The sequence below is a fragment of the Macaca fascicularis genome, chromosome 2 (genome assembly GCF_037993035.2).
Source record: "Macaca fascicularis isolate 582-1 chromosome 2, T2T-MFA8v1.1".
Taxonomy (NCBI): domain Eukaryota; kingdom Metazoa; phylum Chordata; class Mammalia; order Primates; family Cercopithecidae; genus Macaca; species Macaca fascicularis.
Window position 1 is genome coordinate 112,440,965 of NC_088376.1, and position 8,562 is coordinate 112,449,526.

Sequence of the window (8,562 nt, forward strand, 5' to 3'; positions counted from 1 at the left end):
AAATACAAAAAATTTGCCAGGTGTGGTGGCAGGCGCCTGTAGTCCCAGCTACTCGGGAGGCTGAGACAGGAGAATGGCGTGAACCTGGGAGGCGGAGTTTGCAGTGAGCCGAGATCGCGCCACTGCAGTCCAGCCTGGACGACAGAGAGAGACTCCATCTCAAAAAAAAAAAAAAAAAAATCAAAATCAAATGTTTAAATGTATTAAAGAACAATGCTCAAAAATATCTATAGGAATACAATACTATCCAGCATTTGAAAAGGTAAAATTTACAATGTTTGGCATTCATTTCAAAATTACCAGTCAGCCAAATGAGATTGGACATACCTGATCACAGCTGTGAATAGCCACTGCTCTCCAGCCTGGGCAACATAGCCAGACCCTGACTCTCCAAAAACAAATTGTTTATATACATATAACTACCACTGCCCTTTTTTTTTTTTTTTCTTGGACGGAGTTTTGCTCTTGTTGCCCAGGCTGGAGTGCAATGGCACAATCTTAGCTCACTGCAACCTCTGCCTCCTGAGGTCAAGCAATTCTCCTGCCTCGGCCTCCCGAGTAGCTGGGATTACAGGCATGCGCCACCACGCCCGGCTAATTTTGTATTTTTAGTAGAGACAGGGATTCTCCATGTTGGTCAGGATGGTCTCAAACACTCGACCTCAGGTGATCCACCTGCCTCGGCCTCCCAAAGTGCTGGGATTACAGGTGTGAGCCACTGTGCCTGGCCTACCCCGTCCTTTTTATAGTTTTATTTTTTATTTTTAGAGATGGAGTCTTGCTGTGTCGCCCAGGCTGGAATGCAGTTGCACAATCTCAGCTCACTGCAACCTCCTCCTCCCAGGTTTGAGAGATTCTGCTGCCTTAGTCTCCTGAGTAGCTGGGATTACAGGTGTACGCCACCACACCTGACTAATTTCTGCATTTTTAGTAGAGACAGGGTTTCGCCATGTTGGCCAGGCTGGTCTCAAACTCCTGACCTCAAGTGATCCATTCGCCTCAGCCTCCCAAAGTGCTGGGATTACAGGTGTGAGCCACTGCACCTGGCCTTTTATTTTTATTTATGTATTTCTTTTCTTTTTTTTTTTTTTTTTTTTGAGACAGAGTCTCGCTCTGTTGCCCAGGCTGGAGTGCAATGGCGGGATCTCGGCTCACTGCAAGCTCCGCCTCCCAGGTTCACGTCATTCTCCTGCCTCAGCCTCTGGAGTAGCTGGGACTACAGGCGCCTGCCACCTCGCCCGGCTAGTTTTTTGTGTTTTTTTAGTAGAGACGGGGTTTCACCATGTTAGCCAGGATGGTCTCGATCTCCTGACCTCGTGATCCGCCCGTCTCGGCCTCCCAAAGTGCTGGGATTACAGGCTTGAGCCACCGCGCCTGGCCTATTTTCTTTGTTTCAGTTGGAGTTTCACTCTTGTTGCTCAGGCTGGAGTGCAGTGGCGTGATCTTGGCTCACTACAACGTCTGCCTTCCAGGTTCAAGCAATTCTCCTGCCTCAGTCTCACAAGTAACTGGCATTGCAGGCGCGTACCACCACGCCTGGCTAATTTTTGTATTTTTAGTAGAGACAGGGTTTCATCATGTTGGCAAGACTGGTCTCAAACTCCTGACCCAAAGTGATCCACCCACCTCGGCCTCCCAACGTGCTGGGATTACAGGCGTGGGCCACTGTGCTCGGCCTTATTTATGTATTTATTTATTTTTGAGATGGAGTCTTACTCTGTCACCCAGGCTGGAGTGCAGTGGCACAATCTCGGCTCACTGCAACCTCCGCCTCCCGGGTTCAAGCTATTCTCCTGCCTCAACCTCCTGAGTACCTGGGATTACAGGCACCTGCACCACACCCGGCTAATTTTTGTATTTTTTTTTTTTTTTTTTCCGAGATGGAGTCTTGCTCTGTCACCCAGGCTGGAGTACAGTGGCGCAATCTTAGCTCACTGCAACCTCTGCCTCCGGGGTTCAAGCAATTCTCCCACCTCAGCCTCCCGAGTAGCTGGGATTACAGTCATGCGCCACCATGCCCAGCTAATTTTGTGTTTTTAGTAGAGACGGGGTTTCTCCATATTGGTCAGGCTGGTCTCGAACTCCTGACTTCAGGTGATCCACCCGCCTCGGCCTCCCAAAGTGCTGGGATTACAGGCGTGAGCCACCGCGCCCGGCACAATTTTTGTATTTTTAGTAGAGATGGGGCTTCACCATCTTGGCCAGGCTGGTCTTGAACTCCTGACCTCGTGATCCACCCTGCTTGGCTTCCCAAAGTGTTAGGATTACAGGCATGAGCCACAAGGCCCAGCCTACTTATTTATTTATATTTATATGTTTTTTGAGATGGAGTTTCGCTGTTTTTACTCAGGCTGGAGTGCAATGGCGCATTCTCGGCTCACTGCAACCTCTGCCTCCCAGGTTCAAGCGATTCTCCTGCCTCAGCCTCCCAAGTAGCTGGGATTACAGACATGTACCACCATGCCCTGCTAATTTTGTATTTTTAAGTGGAGACGGGGTTACTCCATGTTGGTCAGGCTGGTCTTGGACTCCTGACCTCAGGTGATCTGCCTGCCTCGGCCTCCCAAAGTGCTGGGATTACAGGCGTGAGCCACTGCACCTGGCATGGGCCTATTTATTACTTCATTTTATTTTATTTTTGAGATGGAATCTAGCTCTGTGAGCCCTCTCGGCTCACTGCAAGCTCCGCCTCCCGGGTTCGTGCCATTCTCCTGCCTCAGCCTCCCGAGTAGCTGGGACTACAGGTGCCCACCACTACGCTTGGCTAATTTTTTGTATTTTTAGTAGAGGAGGGGTTTCACTCTGTTAGCCAGGATGGTCTCGATCTCCTGACCTCTTGATCTGCCCGCCTTGGCTTCCCAAAGTGCTGGGATTACAGGCGTGAGAAACTGTGCCCAGCCGCTTGAGCCTATTTATTTTTTTTATTTTGAGACAGAGTCTTGCTCTGTCCTTAGGCTAGAGTGCAGTGGCGTGATCTCAGCCCACTGCAACCTCTGTCTCCTGGGTTCAAGCGTTTCTTCTGCCTCAACCTCCCAAGTAGCTGGGACTACAGGCACACGCCACCACAGCCAGCTAATTTTTGACGGGGTATCACCATGTTGGCCAGGATGGTCTTGATCTCCTGACCTCATGATCCGCCTGTCTAGGCCTCCCAAAGTGCTGGGAGTAGAGGCGTGAGCCACCATGCCCAGCCTATTTTTTCTTTTTTTTTTTTTTTTGAGACAGAGTTTGCTCTGTTGCCCAGGCTGGAGTGCAGTGGCAAGATTTCGGCTCCCTGCAATCTCTGCCTCCTGGGTTCAAGCAATTCACCTGCCTCAGTCTCCCGAGTAGCTGGCACTACAGGAGCGTGCCATTACGCCCAGCTTTTGTTTTGTTTTGTTTTGTTTTGTTTTTGAGACAGAGTTTCGCTCTTGTTTTCCAGGCTGGAGTTCAATGGTACGGTCTTGGCTCACCGCAACCTCCGCCTCCCAGATTCCAGTGATTCTTCTGCCTCAGCTTCCCGGGTAGCTGGGATTACAGGCATGCGCTACCACACCCAGCTAATTTGGTAATTTTAGTAGAGATGGGGTTTCACCGTGTTGGTCAGGCTGGTCTCTAACTCCCGACCTCAGGTGATCTGCCCATGTCCGTCTCCCAAAGTGCTGAGATTACAGATGTGAGCCACTGTGCCCGGCTCTTTCTTTTCTTTTATTTTTTTCTTTTTGACAGTCCTACTGTGTCACCCAGGCTGGAGTGTAGTGGCACAATCTCGGCTCACTACAACCTCTGGGGAGGCCCGATTTCTACAAAAAGTATAAAAAATTGGCCGGGCAAGGTGGCTCATGCCTGTAATCCCAGCACTTTGAGAGACCGAGGCAGGCGGATAACCTGAGGTCGGGAGTGGGAGACCAGCCTGACCAACATGTAGAAATCCTGTCTCTACTAAAAAAAAACAAATACAAAATTAGCCAGGCGTGGTGGCAGGCCCCTGTAATCCCAGCTACTCAGGAGGCTGAGGCAGGAGAATCACCTGAACCCAAGAGGCGGAGGTTGCAGTGAGCCAAGATCACACCATTGCCCTCCAGCCTGGGCAACAAGAGCAAAGCTCTGTCTCAAAAAAAAAAAAAAAAAAAAATTACCTGAGTGTGGTGGTCCATGTCTGTACTCCCAGCTACTCAGAATAAGGTTGGAGGATCACTTGAACCTGGGAGTTGGAGGGTGCAGAGAGCTGTATTCATGTCACTGCACTCCATCCTGGGTGACCTATCTTGAAAAAATATGCATATGTGTCTGTGTGTGTCTGTCCAGATATATAAGGACACATATATAATGTCTTTGTTTGCCTCTTGTAACCTGATTTGAATCTATTTTCACTTACAATAATATAGCCACTCCAGCTCTCTTTTGGTTATTATTTGCATGGAATATAGTTTTCCGCCCTTTTCTTATGTAAAGCTAAAAAGAGGAAGCTGAGGCAAAATCAATATAAGTAGAGAGTTTAGTTGGGCCAAGCTTGAGGATTGCTATCCAAGAACACAGATTAATATTCTGCCCAAGAGCATATTACTATGTTGTCCTTAATATTATACACTGGGCCAGGCGCAGTGGCTCACACCTGTAATCCCAGCACATTGGGAGGCCGAGGCGAGCAGATCACGAGGTCAGGAGTTCGCGACCAGCCTGGCCAACATGGTGAAACCCCTGTCTCTACTAAAAAAAAATACAAAAAATTGGCCAGGCGCGGTGGCTCAAGCCTGTAATCCCAGCACTTTGGGAGGCCGAGACGGGCGGATCACGAGGTCAGGAGATCGAGACCATCCTGGCTAATATGGTGAAACCCCATCTCTACTAAAAAAAAATACAAAAAACTAGCCGGGCGAGGTGGTGGGCGCCTGTAGTCCCAGCTACTCGGGAGGCTGAGGCAGGAGAATGGCGTAAACCCGGGAGGCGGAGCTTGCAGTGAGCCGAGATCCGGCCACTGCACTCCAGCCTGGGCGACAAAGCGAGACTCCGTCTCAAAAAAAAAAAAAAAAAAAAAAAAAAAATTAGCCAGGCCTAGTGGTGGGCACCTATAATCTCAGCTACTTGGAAAGCTGAGGCAGGAGAATCACTTGAACCCAAGAGGCAGAGGTTGCAGTGAGCCAAGATCTCGCCACTGCACTCCATCCTGGGTGACACAGTGAGACTCTGTCTCAAAAAAAAAAACAAATAATAATAATAACAACAACACACTGATGGCCAGGTGCAGTGGCTCATGCCTGTAATCCCAGCACTTTGGAAGGCTGAGGTGGGTGGGTCACCTGAGGTCAGGAGTTCGAGAGCAGCCTGGTCAACATGATGAAATCCCGTCTCTACTAAAAATAGAAAAATTAGCCGGGTGTGGTGGTGGGCACCTGTAATCCCAGCTACTTGGAAGGCTTAGTTAGGATAATCACTTGAACCCAGGAGGTGGAGGTTGCAGTGAGTTGAGATCATGCCACTGCACTCCAGCCTGGGCAATAGAGTCTCAAAAAAAAAAAAAAAAAAAATATATATATATATATATATACACACACACATGCTGATTAGCAGCAAGTACAGGTGGATTTTTTTTGTCTTTTGAGACAGAGTCTCGCCCTGTCACCAAGGCTGGAGTGCAATGGCGTGATCTTGGCTCACTGCAACCTCCACCTCCCGGATTCAAGTGATTCTCCTGCCTCAGCCTCTCGAGTATCTGGGATTACAGGCGCCTGCCACCACGCCTGGCTAATTTTTGTATTTTCAGTAGAGATGGGGTTTCACCTTGTTGGCCAAGCTAGTGTCGAACTCCAGACCTCAGGTAATCCGCCCACCTCAGCCTCCCAAAGTGCTGGGATCACAGGCGTGAGCCACCACACGTGGCCGAGATGGAGTCTTGCTGTGTCACCAGGCTGGAGTGCAGTGGTGTGATCTTGGCTCACTGCAACCTCCACCTCCTGGGTTCAAGTGATTCTCATGCCTCAGCCTGCTGAGTAGCTGGGATTACAGGCACGCACCACTACACCCAGCTAATTTTGTATTTTTAGTAGAGATGGGGTTTCACCATGTTGGCCAGGATGGTCTCGATCTCCTGACCTTATGATCTACCCCCTTCAGCCTCCCAAAGTGCGGGGATTACAGGTGTGAGACACGGTGCCCGGCTCTTTTTTGTTGTTGTTGTTTTGTTTTGTTTTGTTTTGTTTTTGAGACTGAGTCTCACTCTGTCGCCCAGGCTGGAGTGTGGTGGCACAATCTCATCTCACTGCAAACTCCGCCTCCCGGGTTTAAGCAATTCTCTGCCTCAGCCTCCCGAGTAGCTGGGATTACAGGTGCCTGCCATCATACCTGGCTAATTTTTGTATTTTTAGTAGATATTGGGTTTCACCATCTTGGCAAGGCTGGTCTTGAATTCCTGACCTCGTCATCCACCCGCCTCAGCCTCCCAAAGTGCTGGGATTACAGGCGTTAGCCACTGAGCCCAGCCCAGCCTTTTTTTTTTTTTTTTTTTTTTGAGATGAAGTTTCATTCTTGTTGCCCAGGCTGGAGTGCAATGGTGAGATCTCAGCTCACCGTGTCCTCTGCCTCCCAGCTTCAAGCGATTCTTCTGCCTCAGCCTCTGGAATAGCTGGGATTATAGGCATGTGCCACCACACCCAGCTAATTTTGTATTTTTAGTAGAGATGGGGTTTCTCCATTTTGGTTAGACTGGTCTCGAACTCCCGACCTCAGGTGATCAGCCTGCCTCGGCCTCCTAAAGTGCTGGGATTATAGGCATGAGCCACCATGCTAGCTGTACAGGTGGTTTTTTTTTTTTTTTTTTTTTGAGACGGAGTCTCGCTCTGTCACCCAGGCTGGAGTGCAGTGGCCGGATCTCAGCTCACTGCAAGCTCCACCTCCCGGGTTCACGCCATTCTCCTGCCTCAGCCTCCCGAGTAGCTGGGACTACAGGCGCCTGCCACCTCGCCCGGCTAAGTTTTTGTATTTTTAGTAGAGACGGGGTTTCACCGTGTCAGCCAGGATGGTCTCGATCTCCTGACCTCGTGATCCACCCGTCTCGGCCTCCCAAAGTGCTGGGATTACAGGCTTAAGCCACCGTGCCCGGCCTACAGGTGGATTTTTAAAGGAAAGAAGAAGCAATTCCTGAATTGTTTTTTTTTTTTTTTTTTGAGACGGAGTCTCGCTGTGTCTCCCAGGCTGGAGTGCAGTGGCGTGATCTCGGCTCACTGCAAGCTCCGCCTCCCGGGTTCACGCCATTCTCCCGCCTCAGCCTCCCAAGTAGCTGAGACTACAGGCGCCCGCCACCACGTCCAGCTAGTTTTTTTTTTGTATTTTTAGTAGAGACGGGGTTTCACCATGTTAGCCAGGATAGTCTCGATCTCCTGACCTCGTGATCCACCCGCCTCGGCCTCCCAAAGTGCTGGGATTACAGGCTTGAGTCACCGCGCCCAGCCGCAATTCCTGAATTGTTACCAATAACTTATATTAAAATAACATAAGCCATTGATTGCTTATACATTGTTTCTCTTTTCTTTTCTTTTTTAATTGAGTCAGGGTGTCACTATGTTCCCCAGGCTGGTCTCCTGGACTCAAGCAATCCTCCTGTCTCAGTCTCCCAAAGTGCTGGGATTACAAGTATGAGCCACCCTGCCCAGACCCCATTGTTTCTTTGTATCACAAATTCCAGGAACATGAAGATAATGGGTGAGGCAGTCAAGAACAAAATGACTTTTTTTTTTCAAGACAAGGTGTTGCTTCTGTCACCTAGGCTAGAATGCAGTGGTGTAATCATAGCTCACTGCAGCCTCAAACTCCTGGGCTTAAGCACTCCTCTTGGGACTAGCACTAGGACTACAGGCTCAGGCTACAGCAAAAATATTTTTCTTTACTTTTTTTTGTAAAGACAGGATCTCACTATGTCGTTCAGGCTGGTCTCAAACTCCTGGCCTCAAGTGATCCTCCTGCCTCTGCCTCCCAAAGCTCTGGAATTACAGGCATGAGTCACTGTGCCCAACCCAAAATAACCTTAAGCAACTGCTCCCAAGCATGGGCTTGAGGGAGGGAGCATGACTGAAGTTTCATACTGGAAGTCTCTCTGTGCCTGCACACCACACATAACCCAGATTGCTCTGAACTATTTTTTTCTTACGATTTCTTTTTTCTTTTTTCTTTTTTTTTTGAGATGGAGTCTCACTCTGTTCCCCAGGCTGGAGTGCAGTGGCGCGATCTCGGCTCACTGCAACCTCCACCTCCTGGGTTCAAGCAATTCTCCTGCCTCAGCCTCCAAGTAGCTGGGATCACAGGCACCCACTACCATGCCCGGCTAATTTTTTGTATTTTTAGTAGAGTTAGGGTTTCACTATGTTGTCCAGGCTGGTCTCAAACTCCTGACCTCAGGTGATCTGCCTGCCTCGGCCTCCCAAAGTGCTGGGATTACAGACGTGAGCCACTGGGCCCAGCCATTTCTTACAATTTCTTTGTGTTCATTTGTTCATTTATTTATTTATTTATTGTCTTTTTTTTTTTTTTTTTTTTTTTTTTTTTGGTGGAGAACGGGGTCTCGCTATATTGCCCAGGCAGGTCTCGAAC